The 18236-nt window shown below is 38.6% G+C and overlaps 1 protein-coding gene across 1 annotated transcript in view; it reads left to right on the forward strand.

Annotated features, from left to right (window-relative positions):
• LOC102461934 (potassium/sodium hyperpolarization-activated cyclic nucleotide-gated channel 1) overlaps positions 1-18236 on the forward strand; it is a 163562-nt gene that overhangs the window by 84715 nt on the left and 60611 nt on the right. The window lies entirely within an intron of this gene.

Consider the following 18236-nt stretch of genomic DNA (forward strand, 5'->3'; position numbering starts at 1 on the left):
CTGCCGCAGGCATCCCTGATTCGGCTGCTGCTGAAACTGACCAGCAGCAGCTGAATCGGGGATGCCTGGGGCAGAGCCAGACGATTGGAAGGGGGGGCTATGAGGGGTCGGGGATGGCATCCCCTCCACCCCACTCCAGACCCCTCATAGCCCCCCCTTCCGAGATAGTCCAGCATATCTGATAATCCGGCACCCCCTGGGTCCTAAAGGTGCCGGATTATCGGACATTTACTGTATTAAGAGTGTCTACCAAGGGAGTGGCCAGCAGGGCTGGGGCTCCTCCATATTGACTGCTAGCACACCAAGCAAGTAGTTTCCCTTCCTCAAAACCTTTCCCTGCCTTCTGGCCCTTGACCACAGTGCTGGGGGTGGGGGTGAGAAAAAAAGCCTTGGCCAGGGAGGCTGAGGAGAGAGAAAATGCTCTTGGAAGTGGTGGTGGGCTAGGAGGAGAGAAAACATCCCTGGTGGCTGCAGGAGGGCTGGAGCCGGGGGAGAGAAAACACCCCTGGCGGTGGGGGGAACAGGGGAGAGAGCAAAGGCCCATGTCAAATGGCATCCCCTGCCCTGAACTCTTCCTTACCCCACAACCCGCACTCTTGCATCTCCCTTCCCCACCCTCAGCCTCCTGCACTGCCCCCCCCCAACATCACCAAGGCCCTGCCCTGACCCCTGCACCTCCCACGCCTCCATCCCCTTGCCCTGAAGTACCCTAGCAATGCCAGGTAATTCTGTTAGTTAATATAAAGTCAGGTCTGTCACGTTTTATATTACATAATCCTAATAATGTGGCTGCAGATTTGATTTACTTTTTCAACTTACTCATAAAGGGGAATATAAGACTACTTTTAATATTCAGAAACTTTAGCAAATATGCTGATAAAATGCACAGAAAAACTGGTCTTTGAAACATCCATTTATCCAATTTGCAGGCTAAAGGAACAATCCTTATCAGAGGCATACACAATACTCATTAACTGAATATGCCAGTACTTAATTTTTCATTATAATCCATTTTGAAATGTATGATAAGTTAACAGACTAAGCTGATGAACAATACAGAATCAAACAACATTTCTAAGCTAAAGAAATAAGTTACCTAGAACCTGATCTTAAGCCCAGTTAATTCACTGGATAGTTGCCCTTTGACTTCAGTGGTCTTTTGGCTCTCATCCATAGCGAAAGGCACTCAAGAAACAAATAGATTAGCCTGACAGATGTTCTTCCAGTAGAAATATACATTTTAAATGCTTATTGTCAGAACTTGGTTATGCTATTGCTTGATAAAATGTATGAGAATTTTCAGTATTTTTTTAATGAACCCTTGTCAATTTGCAGAATGTTAACATTCTCTTTTTCTATTGCTAGCCGTGTATAAATTTTAGAACATATTGGATTTTTCTGTTGTAAGTGAAATTCCATTTTGTTAACTTCATATTAAATTTTCAAAATCTGAAAACTTTTGAAGTTTACACTAAGGAAACATCCATTTGTTTACTAGAAACATGAATTAACTATTCTATTGAGATTAGGAATATAGAACAGCTTTCATATAAGTAGAGATTAATAAAACTGGACTTTTCAGCTTGGGAAAGAGACGATTAAGGGAGGATATAATAGAAGTCTTTAAAATCATGACTGGCATGGGGAAAGTAAATAAGCAAGTGTATTTTCTCATAGGGGTCACCAAATGAAATTAGTAGGCCGTAGGTTTAAAAAAGAACAAAACAAAGTATTTCTTCACACAATGCACAGGCAACCTGTGGAACTCTTTGCTAGAGGATGTTGTGAATAGAAGAGGGTTTAAAAAATAACTAGATAAGTTCATAGAAGGTCCCTCAATAACTATTAAGCAGCATGGACAGGGATGCAAATTCATGCTCAGAAGTATTCCTAGCCTGTGTTTGCCAGAAGTTCGAAATGGGTGAGAGGTAATCACTTAATGTTTACCTGTTCTGTTAATACCTTCTGAAGTACCTGGCATTGGCTACTGTCAGAAGACAGGATACTGGGCTAGATGGAGCATTTACCTGACCCAGTATGGCCATTCTTATGCTCTTTGGTACAGAAAAGATCAGCGTAGTCACCAGAGAGGGTAGAAACATTATAGGTTTTGTTGAAATAAATAATGTTTAAGCCATAATTAAGAGGCATTCTACAGGTGCAAACATTAGTACCTTACAATGTCTTAAGATGATGTAAAATAAAAAGGTTTAAAATATCTTTAAGAACTGGAAAAGATTACAAATGTTCACAACTAAAGCAAAAAAAGAAAATGGAGATATTTCTCCCTCCGTTTCTGTGTTCAAGAAATTATTTAAATAAAGGGTTGAATGAAAAATTCAATTTCATGCCTTTGTGCTGTTATGTTTAAACTTGAGCTGTGAAATGCTATCTGATTTTGAGCATGTGGATGTTAACTTAGAAGCCAAGCATTGTTTGCAAAGACTGTGCTTAGCATTTTTTAAAATTAATTATTAATGTTTTCACAAATGTATATTTTAATTTAAACAATATCTCCAGGCCTCAATATTTCACACAACTTAAGCTATACTACACATACCATTTTAATATATTAACTAGCATTTAAAAATAATTTGATTTATGATATGAGGGCAAAGAAAAATATAAATGAAAAATTATCGATTCTCTTTTCCAGTGGTTATAGATTCCTTTTTTCTTTAATTCTTCTATTCATACAAAATACATGATTTTGAGTTTTGGTGCCCCTGCCAATAAAGCTCTGAGAATTTTTAAAAAAGTATTAGTAAAAATGTACTTATAATAAACAGAGCTACATGCTCAAATATATTTAACAATGGAACCAAATACTCAATATCTAAGTCACCATGTATCATGCAAAAGAACCCTCGTAATGGGAACACATCGGTGGGCAGCCTCAAGATGAAGCTGCTGTCCCAATTAAAGGGAAGACATACAAAATAAAACAGACTAAAATACTCAAAATGAAATAAAGGATTCATAAAAGTAAATTAGAGATTATATTTACTGTATTTCCTCTTTTTTACTTCTTGTATACATCATCAGGCAACTTCTGTGTTAAAATAAACACCAGAACTTTGAACATTACTCCTACTAACACTTGGTTAAACATCTTTGGCACTGGTGAATATTCCATTAAGTGGAATTTTTTCTAAAGTCTAACATACAGTTTTTGTATGCTCTTATAACTGTTTTGATTAGGAATGTGATTTTTTACTTGTAGAGTTATGCCAGGAAAAACACTAGTGTGAACTGTTGTTCTTGCATAAAGTTGTTTTGTTCTGATATAGCTTATTCCCTTTCTTTGTGTATTAAATTCCCATTAGCCTGCATGGATTTCATTTCCTGCTTAGCTACAGGGCAGTGTAATATTTCATGCTAAAAACAACTTGTCAAAAATCCCATGAGTGATCATCTGATCATTACAGTAAATACAGATGTAGTCAAAGCTATCTGTTGTCTCATGCCTTCAATGACTAAATTAACTATGATTTTGGTGCCAAAAAAATTCAAAGTAACTATTAAATATTTTAAAAGAATAGTAATTGAGGAAAGTTGAGCTCTGGTCCACTCGCTTTGCTTTGTTTTAGGTATGTGAAGATTGTTTTTCAATTTTATGATCGTATTTGGATCACCATATGCTGAACTGGTTAGAAGATGACCTTGGAAATCTTGATTCCTGACTTTTTTTTGCAGTTTAATACCAACTAACTGTGTCATCTTTTGTGAGCTTTAGCTGATGGCCTGCATATAACCTTCTTGCCTTTAATTAATCTTTGTAAAATGCTTGAAGACCCATAATATAAAGGTGCAATGTGAGTTTAGAGTATTTATTTGAAAACATGTCTAGTAGCTGTAACATTTACAAATTGCTCTAGAAAGAAAAAAAGTCTGGATTTCAGAGAAAAGACCTTTTCAAATTTCTATTTTAAAAAGCATAAACAGTATTGGTATTCAATAAGTCTGTATTTCTGATTGACTTGTAATCGCTTTTATGAGTAGGCATTCTGTAAATATTTTCAGAGCACAATTAGGACCAAATGATCTATTTAAGCAATTGTGAAGTCAGAACTCTGATATATTAATTAATTTTAATGACCATTGTGGGGCTACAGCCATAGACTTTGTCAGCTATAGCTCTTTAACAGTAAGGTCTTGCTTTGAAAAAGCATGCATGCTGATTTGATTCTAAATGTGTCACCCAGCATAAGAAGTGTGCACTGGCACATTCACTACAAGTAAAAATTCTGAATATTGTGGGAATATGTGAATGGACAATAGGTGCTGGAACTATGGGTCCTAGGTGTATGCCCCGGTCTTGAAGTGGTTTCCATTATATATATATAAAGGGATAACATCTTGGTTCAATGGCTGCCAGTACATTCACTCTAAAAGTTCTTCTGGCACCCCTGAAATGGACTGGCCATTAAAGTCACTCAGGCTTGCTCGTTTTTCCAGTTCTGTCACTTCTGCATGTCCGATTTTCATTCATTATAATTGCCTTCTGAGGTTTTTTAAGGTGTATATAGTATGTATTTTAACCCTAGTTCTTTTCTGAGAAACACCAGGATTTGAAATGAGGAAAGGCATTAAATATTTTTATGTGGTGGGGATGTAATACGATAACTGTTTGCATGGTTAACCAATAATTCTGGGCTTATTAGCTACCATGAACCGTTACATGCAGGCTCTCACCTCACTCCTGGGAAGCTGTCTGCTACTCCATGCTGCTGATACGGGGCAGCATTCTGGGGTGGTCACTGGGTCCGCAGGAGCGGGATTAGCAGGCAGGAGTCAGTACACACTGGCACCTAGGGAGCTGGCTGCCACCCCGCTGTGCAGATGTGTGTAATTGTGTAACCAGGGAAGATTTTCAGTGGTTATACGGTTACCCAATTACCTGCTTTCTAACATTCTGATTAGGGATTTAATTGTTTCCCAAAATGCTTTAAAATCAGAGAAGTTATTCATCTTCATTTTAAACATCAAATATATAAAACAATGGGCATTTGTTTCTTTTCAAATGTCTTCACTCATTGTCTAGAAAATAAATTGTGTAGTCTTGTAAAATGGGAGATAAATAAATGAGAACATTCTGATTAGAATAGTCACTTGTTATTTTTTATCTTGTCATAATACAATAATTGCAGCCATATTCATAATTATGTTGTTATATCTGAAAGAACCAAGTGATATTGGGATCAGATTTTACAAATAAACCACTTTCTTTGTTTTTCTCTGTGTGTTATTTCATGGGCTATGTCTAGATATTGGGACAAAAAATATGCAAATGAGCAGAGCTTGCCAAACGGCGGCGAGCTCCGCTGCGCATGCACTGACCACGCTGCGCAACCGCACCGACTAAAATCTACTCGCCACGGGTGAGCAGATTGCCTGATTTGTCGAACTCTGTAAATGAGGCAAAGCATGGAATATTGCCGCACCCCATTTCCATAATTAATGAGGCTCCATTTTTGCACTAGAGGTTTTTGCGCAAAAAGGAGCCATCTACATGATTCTTTTTTGTGCAAAACCCCTCTCTTGTGCAAGAGCTGTTCTTCCTCTTTTTTCAGGAAGAACGGCTCTTGCGCAAAAGCCTCTTGCGCAAAAACTGAGCCTCATTAATTATGCAAACGAGGCATGGCAATATTCCACGCTTTGCCTCATGTGCTTATTTTTTGTGCAAGAGGGGTCTAGACATAGCCATGCAGTAATGACGATAGTATAGCTTACTGTTCCAAATGAGAAAGTTACATCTAGCTGCTTGTTTCTGAATGTGTATCTTAGAATATGGGAGACAAATGTATGATTCAAGCCAGATGGAGATAGTAGCTAGAATTATCTCGTTTCTACCAGTGATCCTGATCGTATCATCAATGTGGAAGGAAAGAAGTCTCAGTATTTTTCTAATATATTATGACTGATAAAATATTTCTCACTGTGCAGATTCTAGGATTGTCAATTTTCTCCACACTTCCTCTGCTTTCATGAGCTTTGAGTAATTAAGGGTACATGTGCACCTTTAGCTTCAGAACATAATAGTATATGTAACCAGGACATACAGTATAGATCCATAACAAGTATACAGGAAACTAATGGAATTTTGACCTTCCTTTAACAGTGCAAAGCTCTTTGTTCACTGGCTCTTACTATTACAGTATTATTTTACATCAAGGGTTCTTTTAATAGCTGCAGAAATATATTTTAATTTATGTATTAATATAAAATAGATTGTCAGTGCTAAATTTAAAGTGGAACACATTTAGCTGAATATTTACATGATGGTCAGTATACATACCTTTTTATACGAAATGTCCTTTCATTTCAGATACTGAAAAAAGTTTTAAAACTCTTTTTGTGCACATTGTATCTATTCTAACACCATAAAGAAAGCATGCAGTTAGATAAGAAGTGCATTAAAGCTAGCCATTATCAATATGCTTCTAGAAAAATATAATGTAATTTTTACCTTTTTATGTATATAATCTGTTTTTAGTGAAAAGAAAACCCCTATCAATTATAATTTTACATGATAGGCAGAGCAGATAAAAAATAGGGTTTTCTTCCAGTTCAGATATTGACAAAAAATCATTTATGTAGAATTTTTTTCATGTAAAAATCTGACTTTTCATTTTAAAAAGATGTCTGGAAACATATTTTCTGCAGAGGGAAAACTTTTTTTCTTTTTTTTTTAATGAAAAACTTTGTTTAGTTGAGAACTCAATGTTTCCTGAATAGACTGGGCCAAAGAGATGAATTCAGATGATATCATCACTTCAACTTGCTCTAACTAAATCATAAATACCATCTGGGATGTGAGATTATGTTGTTCCCTCTACCATTCATGTGTCCTTTTCCTTCCCCCACCTTATTTTTTCTGTTTCCTTTTCTTTATATTTTTTGTCTTCTGTTAGTCTGTCTTAGCCAGCCAGAGCAAATTGATTCCACAGTTAGGGCCCTCCATACAAATGATATCCTGGTATCCTCTCACACTTAGGATACCTCTCCTGAGGAGAGAACTCCAGTATGGGGAAGAGACATGTAATAATGATGGGGGCTTTCATTATTAGAAACATAGTTTTCTGGGTTTGTGATGACTGGGAGAAATTACATGGTGACTTGCCTTCAATCTATGAAGATTACAGATCTATTGAAATATCAGGCTTATTTGTGGTGGTGGGGAAAAGCTGGTTGTCATGGTACCAATGACTTAAGCAGAACTAATTATTGAAATCGTATGATACCTGTGTTTGCAAAAATGTATTTGCACATGTTTTTTGCAAGTTAATATGCACAATTGTCATAATTGTTTCAGGGGACTATTGAAACTTTTTGATTGAAAGACCAGTTCATGAGTAGTCTGAATATCTCTGTTGGTTGCAAGTGCCTTTTTAAATCTGTTGTGTTTAGTAAAAATAAAACAAAATAAAATACATTGAAAAATTCTTGCTGGAAAAAAAAATACAGGCCATAGACGACGATGACTCCTTTGTTTTCCTGAAGAGATGTATCATGTGTCTTTCCATCAGCTCTTTGTTGCTGATTAAAATTGATTTTTAAGCCTAAAATCTATCATCTGTTGGTGATATCTGTTTTTCTCTAGTTCCCTTCTCCCCCCAAAAGAGTTATCTTGCTTGTAAAAATGCTTTCCTGCTGTTATTTAACTTACAGGGAATAATCAAACATTTCCTCTCTATTGCCAACAAATATACAACCTCTCATTATTGTTTTTTTAATTACAGTGACTGAGAAATTAATTAAGTTACAGTGAATTTCCTGAATTCCTGTTCTTGGCTGATTCTCATATAAATCAGCCTTTAAACTAAAAATTAAAGACTCAGTACTGCTCCCAGGGAAGGCAATGACAAAACTCTCATTGACTTGAATGGGACAAGGATGCAGGTGCCATGAATCTAAAGGTCAAATTATCCCTCTCATGCTACTACAGATAAAGCCTTCCCAGATCTCAGCTTCACAATATACCGGGAACATAGACTTTACAAAATAAAGGAACTCTATAGTGGAATGAAACTGCCATCAGTCTGGGTCCTATACACATAAGAACATAAGAACGGCCGTACTGGGTCAGACCAAAGGTCCATCTAGCCCAGTATCCTGTCTGCCGACAGTGGCCAGCACTAGGTGCCCCAGAGAGGGTGGACCGAAGACAATGATCAAGCAATTTGTCTCCTGCCATCCCTGTCCAGCCTCTGACAAACAGAGGCCAAGGACACCATTTTATCCCCCGGCTAATAGCCTTTTATGGACCTAACCTCCATGAAATTATCTAGAGAGATAGAATGTAACCCTAAAATGTGTTGTGCTTAAAGAATTGCACAGGATCTCTTTCAGAGGGATAAGGCCACATTTATTGGTAATGCCTTGTCATATGCATATGATATATTACACTCATACTCTCTCTGTCTCTCTCTTTATCTTATTGCTGTTACCAACTAGTTGCTCCCCCTAGCTTCACAAGAAATAGGATTTGAGTAATCAGGGTTTGTGCCTTCTGGATTTTTTTTCTCTGGAGTTCAGCTCTGAAGGGGATTCCCATGTGACACCATATAGTAGGATATTGGTGGGGGGGGGGTCGAATCCGTGGGTCCACACTTATGCAGATATAGCAGCCATTCTCACCCTGAATAGGAGGGAAGACATTCTCACCCTGCAAGGAGGTTTACAGGATCTGTCAAAAAAGTCTTTCTTTCTCAACAGATCCTCCTCTAGACTGCCTCTTTTTGCCGACAAAGTGCTGAGTTGGCAAAACGCAGTGGCCATTTTAATGCAAATAAGGCACGGGATATTTAAATCCCTGCCTCATTTGCGATGTCGACCTGCCTAATCTGCATCCCTCTGCTGACAGAGGGATGCAGTCTAGACGTACCAAGAGTGTAACATTTTTGAAGTGAAGAGAAAATCAGTGGAACTCGCATAGCTTCATTGCTTTTTAAATTATATTTTTTAGAATGTTGCTTATCTTGTAAAAAAGGTACATGCTAAGAACTTTTATTCTGGGCATTATCATATATTAATTTGAATACGGAGTCTTTTTTTGCCACTTAAGCACATTTCAGAATTTTATCCAGAATCTTTTGTAGCATGGGAAGATAGATTTCTGCCCTTTACCCCATCCTTTTTCCAGAAATGCTTTTACTAACTGCTCTGGCAGAGCACTGAATACACAATCTGAGAATAAATTGTTTTGTCTTATATCGTCATATATTATATACCTATCTCATAGAGCTGTAAGGGACCTTAAGAAGTCATTAAATCTAGTCCTCACGAAAGGGCCAAGTACCATCCCTGACTGATTTGCCCCAGATCTCTAAATGGCCCTCTCAAGGATTGAGCTCACAATTCTGGGTTTAGTAGGCCAATGCTCAAGCCACTGAACCATCCCTCCCTCCTTTTATATACTTTTAATAACAAGAAGTCCAATTCTGCACTAATTAGTCAGGTGAGACATCCTTTGTTGATGAAAGGTGCCCTTCATCAGTGAACATTTTCTTTGGTATTTCACTGCATTTATAATTCTATGTCAGGTTCTGCACTAGGAGGCCTAGCACAAACATAGCTATTCCAGTGAGATTTAAAAAAATGTCTTCTTTTGTAACCAGGACTCAAGATGCACGCATGGTTACTAAACTGACTGTGATTGACAGCGATCTCAGTGAGGTGATGGAAACCGTGGTGGCCTGTATACCAAGCAGTTGACAGATATCTTAAGTAGAGCTGGGTGCATTATGAAATGGAGCACTTAACCAGATCCAACAGTTTCACAGTCCTGGCAGTCAAATTAGAGAGACAAGAATAGGAGAGGCATCTTCATCCCTTTGTAAATAGCAGTTCATGTGTATATGCACATGTGCCAGGGCCTGTTTCTTCTCTCACAGTTGTGTAAGTGTCTTTAAAAGAATCATTCACTTCCACAGCTGTGAGAGAAGAAGCAGACCCTTGTAAATGAGAGGAGAATCTGGTCCTTTGAGTGAATGTAACAGGAAAAATTGAATGCAGAGTCAGTTGTCTTTTTATCAAATGCTGCTTCATCATCTCTCTGAGAATCAAGTCTCAATGATTTGTGCAAATACTGCCTTTGGTTATACAAATTAGATTATGAAGTCAAGCCACAGTAATAGTATATAGTATCATAGAAAAGGAAATCAGTAAAGAATCTTGAGAGGTTATCTAGTCCTTCAACCTTACGATGAGACAGGATCAAGGAAATCTAGACCATCCCTAATAAGTGTTTGTCTAAGCTATTCTTAAAAAAAACCTCCACAACTTCCCCTGATAAATACTGAAACAGGTTAACAATCTTTACAGTTAGAAAATTTTTCCTAATGCCTGACCTAAATCTCTGTTGCTTCAGGTTAAGCCAATTACTTATTGTCCTAGTTTTAGTGGACATGCAAAACAATTGACAACCATTCCCTACTATAAAACACGCCTCAGCATATTTGAAGACCTCTCTCAGAGGCCAATTTTTAAATAACTTTTATTACTTTTTCTGCTCTCCTATTCTTTCTCCAGTTTGTCCACCTCCTTCTTACAGTGAGACACCCAGAATTGGACACAGTCCTCCAGACAAGGCCTCAACAGTGCCAAGTAGAACAGAATTATTACCTCTTGTTAATATTCTCTAGAAGTATATTAGCCTTTTTTGTGTTTGCATCACATGTTCATATTCAATAACTGATGCACTATAACCCTCAGATGCTTTTCTGAAGTAATATTGCTCAGTCCGTTATTCCTCATTGCATTCATGCATTTGATTTTTTTTTTCTTCCTCAGTAGTTTGTATTTGTCTTTATTGAATTTCATCTTGTTGATTTCAGACCCGTTCTCCAAACTTCTCATGGTGGTTTTGAATCTTTATTGTATCCTCCTAAGTGCTAGGACCAGTAATCCTATCAAAGAAGGAAATTAGGTTGGTTTCTGTTACATCATTAGAGTTACAGAGTTTAGGAAGAAATCATTTGAAAACACAGGATGCTGCAGCAGTTGCAGGTTTTCCATTTTACTGAACCAACCAAAACCGTCTGGGCTAACCCTTAATGATCTAACTCAGTTATTATACCAATAAAATCTATCACTGATAACCCAATACACAACAGTTTCAGGTAATTTGATTGTTTAATAACTTGTTCCAGGAATTGAAGTCAAGATAACTAGCCTATAATTCCTCAGGTCCTGTATGTTAACCCTTTCTAAAAACAGATTCTGCATTTATCATCTCCCCTGGTAGTTGAAGAGTTAAAGTCCCCAATTATTATCAAATCATGTGACCTTACCCAGCTGACCACTCCACTCCGCTACTGAAACTTGATTATTGAATACTAGCATTAATAGTCCAATTTAATAGTCCATTTAATATTCTGTAATCAGCCCATGGGCAGAAATTTATATTCACCGTAATTATGTTGGACAAGTGAAAACAGCAAACATTAGTATAAATCAATGTTTGTTTATAGTTAATGCACACATACACACGCACACACACACACACAGGGAAATTTGCCTAGGAGATTACTCATTATGATAGTTTTATCAGCTCTAGTCTGAACATACTGGTTGTGTGGTTGTACATACAAGATGGGAAGCGACTGTCTAGGGAGGAGCATGGCGGAAAGGGATCTAGGGGTCATAGTGGACCACAAGTTGAATGAGAGTCAACAGTGTGATGCTGTTGCAAAAAAAGCAAATATGATTCTAGGTTGTATCAACAGGTGTGTTGTAAGCAAAACTCGTGAAGTCATTCTGCCGCTCTACTCTGCACTAGTTAGGCCTCAGCTGGAGTACTGTGTCCAGTTCTGGGCGCCACATTTCCAGAAAGATGTGGAGAAATTGGAAAGGGTACAGAGAAGAGCAACAAGAATGATTAAAGGTCTAGAGAACATGACCTATGAAGCCAGGCTTCATGAACTGGGCTTGTTTAGTTTGGAAAAAAGAAGATTAAGGGGGGACATGATAGCGGTTTTCAAATATCTAAAAGGGTGTCACAAGGAGGAAGGAGAAAATTTGTTCCTCTTGGTTTCTGAGGACAGGACAAGGAGTAATGGGCTTAAAGTGCAGCAGGGGAGGTTTAGATTGGACATCAGGAAAAAATTCCTAACTGTCAGGGTGGTCAAATATTGGAATAAATTGCCAAGGGAGGTGGTGGAATCTCCCTCTCTGGAGATATTTAAGAACAGGTTAGATAGACATCTGTCAGGGATGGTGTAGCTGGATCCTGCCTTGAGGGCGGGGAGATGGATCTCTCAAGGTTCCTTCCAGTCCTATGATTCTATGAAGGGAAAAGGTCTGAGTCTCGGAGACTAGAGATGGAAGGAAAGGGAAGAAGGGCTTTGATGAGTCTTTAGCCATTAGACTCCGGTCTGATATCTTGGGCCAGGTGGGCAAAGAAAGGGGTGAAAGGTAAGGACACAATGTAATAAACAAATTCAAGCCAATTCAATTGCTCACAATATTCCATGGTGAAGATGGGGAAGAGAATGGGATTAGATGGGGGATACATGACTCACTGGTGGAGGAGTCTTTGGAAAATGTTGGAAGCAGAAATGAAGACTTAGCAGATGAGGATACATGTTTGGCAGATTTCGGAATGTTCTGTGTGTCATTAATTCTCAAGATCTGAATGCAAGAGATATGCTGACACACTGCTGCAAAGTTAAAAATCCACAAAATAAAAAAAAAGTTTTGTTTTTGTTTTTATTTTAAAGTACCAACCTATCCCAATCCCTTCAGGGTTCTTTAACATTCTCTGAGGGGACATTACTATGTCTAAATTAGTTCAGGCTTCTAAGCTCTTTCTAACGTTATTGTATAAACGTCCTGATTTCTACCTAGCTTTAAACTTCAAATGGATCTTTAGAAATTCCTGGAGAACTTTCTCTTCTGAAAAAACACTTTGAGACCACTTCCCAAATACATTCTTTGTTCAAAATGTCTGCTTTGGAACCACCGGCAATTTACCTACTGCCATCTAACAAAGGCAGATGGTAAGTCAGTAAGCTATCATCTAAGAGAGAAATGACATTCTCCTTCCTTAATTTCGGAATAACAGTCCATTCTTTGTTTTCTAAGAGCTAAACAGTACAAACAAGTAAACTGAACTACCTCCAGCTATCTTAAGACCATTATCAGCATTAGAACCCAAGCACCTTCAGGAACTTTCAAGTCAGTCTTGTAACGCACGCACGCATACACACACACACACACACACACACACACACACACACACACACACACACACACACACAAGGTTCACCTCAAAACCCTTCTCAATGGGACCTTTTTAATATACCACCAAATTCTTTTGAGGACGTACATACTCACTGTATGCAACTGCACCAAAAGGAGAGAATCACTCGTTATTAGTCTGGGGAAGGAGAGAACACAAATCTAAATTGCATAACCATAAGCTTCTGATGCAAAAAACATTGAATTTATGTACTATGACTTGTATGCAGAGGAGGGTTCCAATTGGTTTGCATCCATGGGAGTTGTTCAAAAAGCTGTGAAGATGGGAAAGAAGCAGAGAGCAAGACCTGGAGAAGAAGGGAATGTGCAGCTCAAAGAGTAGCCCCTGGGAAAACAGAGAAGTCCCACAAGGCAAGGTGGCATAAAGAATTAGAGGGAAGCTGAGAGAGAGCATCACAACTACAAAAAGTAGTCCAAATAGACCCGTTGCTTCTTGCCAACTCTTCTGACCCATGCAAGGTGTGCAGATTCATTATCAGATTTTACATTTTGTAAATCTATGATTTTGCATTTTGCAGTCTCCAAAACAAATCCCAACCCACACAAACAACTAGATCCAGGTGAGTTTGCAACAGAAATTCAGTGTCTTTCCTTTAAAACAAAACCATCACATTTTGTTGTGCACAGGGCACCCCAAAACTACAATTAAGTGGTGCAAGTTTCAAGATTAATGCATTGATCTACTGTATACCTTTTGTTACACATTCACTTATAAAACAAGCACTGCTTTTAGCTTTAAACAAAAATACGGAATAAGTACTGAATGCCTTAACTGTCCTGTATTTCTCTTAATCAAATAAGCTGGAAGGCTGTACTTCCTGGAGGAGGGGAGAGAGAGGAACACCCAAAAACTTCAATTTTAAAAAGTCACAACTGTCAAGGTAGCACAGAACTGTATATAAAATTAAGCAGATTCTATCTCAATACATGATATTGGCTGGGGAGCTATTTTCTAGGAGAAACGAGAGAACATATAAACGTTTTGCAATAAACAAAACATTTCCTTTTATAAAAACCTCAGCTGCCTTTAAAATTGAAAACCTCCAACTAACCCCCTCCTCCTGTTGCCATTCTGCTGAGACAGATGTAGGGAAAGAGAAGGATAAGTTTGCCAAATTAGCTATTCTGGCTACCTGTGGGTGGGATATGAAAAAAAATGGCTTGAGCCACTCAATAGTCACGTGGGGGCAAGTGGTTGGTTTGGTTTTTGAACAGGCAGGTAAATGTCATATCCGCTGTTTCAAACTGCTTTGTTGAAAGGATCCATTCAAGTTTTAATTAAATACAAAACAAATTTAATAGAGGTTGAAAATGTTTCACTGAGCTATAACTAAGAATATGATTTTGATGCCAGTTTCATTTTTTAATAAGGATTGATGTTTCAGAATACTTATTTATCCTTTACAAGAAATTCTCCTACTTCCATTGGTATTTATTTACTAAGCTCAATTATTCATTTGCAAACACTGTGCTAATTACAATGTTCTTCACCAAAACATTCTATCATGTATGGAATCAAAACATTCCAACTCTTAGAAAGAGATGTTGTTAGAAAGATAGTAATTAAGAGTTGGGAGCTTTAATAGTATATAGTTTTATTACTCAGGATAATGATAACAGGGCATAGAGTCTTTCTCTGGGTTGTCAGTTCAACTTTAGTCCAAAGCAATAATGAACATTGCTTATCATCTGATGGCACTTTGAAAGCAGGTAGTGATAGTACAGTTCCTGAATTATCTATATAGTGGTTGGTATTAACCTGCAGCTTACATTATGTAGGTGAGTATGAAATTGCCATCAAAATGTTTTTGTCAGAAAATGGAATTTTGCAAAATTGAAATTTTCCACTTGAAAAGTTTGATTTCCACCCACCCCATGTTTTAAAATTTACCTGAAGAAAAATAAAACATTTTTGGGGGGTTTCTTGAATTGAATTGAAATGTTTTATCTTGGATCAGCTCATTGTTAAACTGTGTTCTTGAGCTGCCACAGTACTTCATGGGGCTACAGTTCAAATGTCCCCATTCTCTCTCTGCTGGGCTGTTTGGTAAAATTGCATCTCCCACAATGGTTTGTGGTCTGCTCTCTGGTTGAACTGCTGTGGTGCATCTTTGAGGATGTAGTCAAGCTGAAGAGCCTCTCTCCGAGGGTATGTCTACACTACCCTCCTAATTCAAACTAGGAGGGAAATGTAGGCATACCGCACTTGCAAATGAAGCCCGGGATTTGAATTTCCCGGGTTTCATTTGCATGAAGCCGGCCGGCGCCATTTTTAAATGCCGGCAGTTCGAACCCCGTGCCGCGCGGCTACACGCGGCACGGAGTAGCTAGTTCGGATTAGGCTTCCTAATCCAAACTAGCTGTACTCCTCATTCCACGAGGAAATATCAGACAAGACTGAAAGTTGAAATGCAGTTCAGCACAGTCATATCAGTCTGGGTTATAGCAGTGGGCAGATCAGGCAAAAGGAGAAAAGGCTTTATTTGTCATGTTTTATTAAAAATAAATCTGCACTTCTCTAAGTAGTTCTGTGAATCCTAGCAGTCCTCATTCAATTGAGTTTCACCAGACTAACTATGATTGACTTTCTGAAATCCTGAGGTGAGCCCACTTACTGCACCTCTGTGGTTAAAACAGTTGTCTACAATTCCAGTAAAAGCTACTTTTCTTGAAACATTAAAACAGAAGCTACTTGCAACTGATACCTGACATACAAAGGCCTTGAAAGGAGTGTTCCCTCTATTTTTTATATATGTGCATGCAAAATTAATTTTGTTCTTTGCGGCAATATGGAGGTGATGTCTGACACATAACATCCATATTAATGCACATCACAATACTCAATTCTCAAATGCATGGTGTGTGGTGGGGGGAGCTGAAGGATTAAAAGTATGAGGGGAGCTCAGGGCCAAAGAAGAGAGTTGGAGTGTGTGTGAGGGCTCTAACTAGATTGCGGGGTGAAGGGGGGTAGAATCTGGGGTGGAGCCTGGAATACAGGTTTTGGAGTATAGGAGGCAAGCCCAGGGCAGCTCTGCAGTAGGGCCAACAGCCAGAGGCTGGTGGTCAGAGGCACCTCTCCCTGGCCATGGCAGGTGTGTGTTGGGGCCTCTCTCAGTCCATGGAAGCTCCATTCTGGGGCTGGTGGGAAGAGGCCCCTCTCCCCAGCCACAGCAGTCCTGCACTAGGGTTGGCGGAAAGAGGCATCTCTCACCACTACAGCTCTGAGCCTCTGTGCAGAGCTTCATAGGTAGCTGTACAGCTTCTGGGAAACATAGCTTGAGAGTCTTCCCCATTTCTCTCATTGTCTTTGTTTTATAACCAAATTTTCTTTAAATCCATTTAGTCTCTATAACATCCTTTTGGTTTCAAAAAACATAATTAGGACAAATTATTGAATTTTGAAGTGATCACAGAGGATGCAATGCTATTATGTACATGCTGCAGTTGCATAGCAGTATCTTTTCCACTGGATTATTTATTACTAAAAGACTTACCTGGCAGTGCTGGTGATGTGGGGGGTGAAGAAGTCAGAACAGTGTCTTTGGGATGTAGAGATCATAGCACATGGGAGGGTGCTGGGGTGAGGGGTGAGGACGGATTCAGGGCAAGATGTGAGGAGTGTAGGAATCAGGACAGAGGGTGAGGAGGGGCTCATGGCAGGGTGTGGGAGTGGCCACTAGCTTCTCCCTGGGTGGAGCCAGGGCAGTGGGGACTGTGCACCCTGCCTGCTGGCTTGTCTCCAGGAGCCAGCAAGGGCTCTCTCCCTCCCCAGTGGCCCCTCGTGGGCCAGCGGGGCCTCTCTCCCTCCCCCCCAGTCCAGCTCAGGGTGGAAGAGGCTCTCTACCTCCCCACTTTCCTTCTGGCAGGCTTGGGGAAAGGAGGCTCTCTCCCTCTTCTCTGGCTCTTCCCAGTTCTCCTAGCACAACCAAACGGTGACCTTGCTTTAAGTTAGGAGAAGAGGTAGCTGCATAATAAATCTGGAAGGTAGGTTAGTTATCTTTAAGATCCGTGGCTCTAGATCCAAGCATAGTTTCCTATTCCAAGTTACCCTATTCCTCTAAGTCCAGATCCCGTTCCACAGGAAAGTCCTTTTTTATGTTTACTTATATTTTTAATCATCCCCAATAAAACACATCTACCTCCTCAATTTGCATAACTTTAACTCCAACCTCAGAAGTGAAGAGCAATAACAGAATGTACATTTTTCCTGTGAAATGTTGTTGGTAAAATGAAGCTATCTTACTGAGATAGAAGTTAAGATAATTCAATTTAGTGAAACTTGAGGAGTTCTATGTGTGAGGTTGGATATTAAGAGGAAGTTTAGGGTAGGAGTGAAGGTTTTGAAAGTGCATTTGGGTTTTGTAATGTTAAAACTGCAAGGCTTTGAGGTTGCTGTAGATATTAATATCTTAACTAATGATTTCTTTGATTTTTAATGTTTGCATTACCACCAGTATAACCTTAACAGTATAAGTTATTTAAATTGTTGGGTGTTTATATGATATATTCAAAATTCTCTTAATAAAAAGTATATATAACACTTCTTACAAACCATAGTTCATGTGTATAAATCATGAACATAAAGTTATCCATCTCCATAAATTAGTGCAACAGTGGACACCGTATCAGCATACATGCTCTTTACTTTACATCTGCTATCAAGGACTAACAATGGCCTTCATTGAAATGACCTTAATTTTAATCCCCGTTTGAAAATGGACATTATTATAGATGAATGACCCAATGGTTACACCACACTTGCTAATTAGAATATTCATTTGTTAAACTGTTGTAAATCAGATTTTTTTAACCTGGTCATTTTAAAGGGTAATTTCTTTGTTTTGTGACAGTTTTTACAGCTGTCAACTCTTTGTTAATTGTTCATTTTTCTGACTTGCCTTTTTTGAATATAGTCTTTGTTAACCCACAGATCTTATCAATAACATATCAATTGTCAGTGTTTGGAATCAACA

This window comes from Pelodiscus sinensis, chromosome 6 (genome assembly GCF_052426305.1).
Source record: "Pelodiscus sinensis isolate ZL-2025 chromosome 6, ASM5242630v1, whole genome shotgun sequence".
Lineage (NCBI taxonomy): Eukaryota > Metazoa > Chordata > Testudines > Trionychidae > Pelodiscus > Pelodiscus sinensis.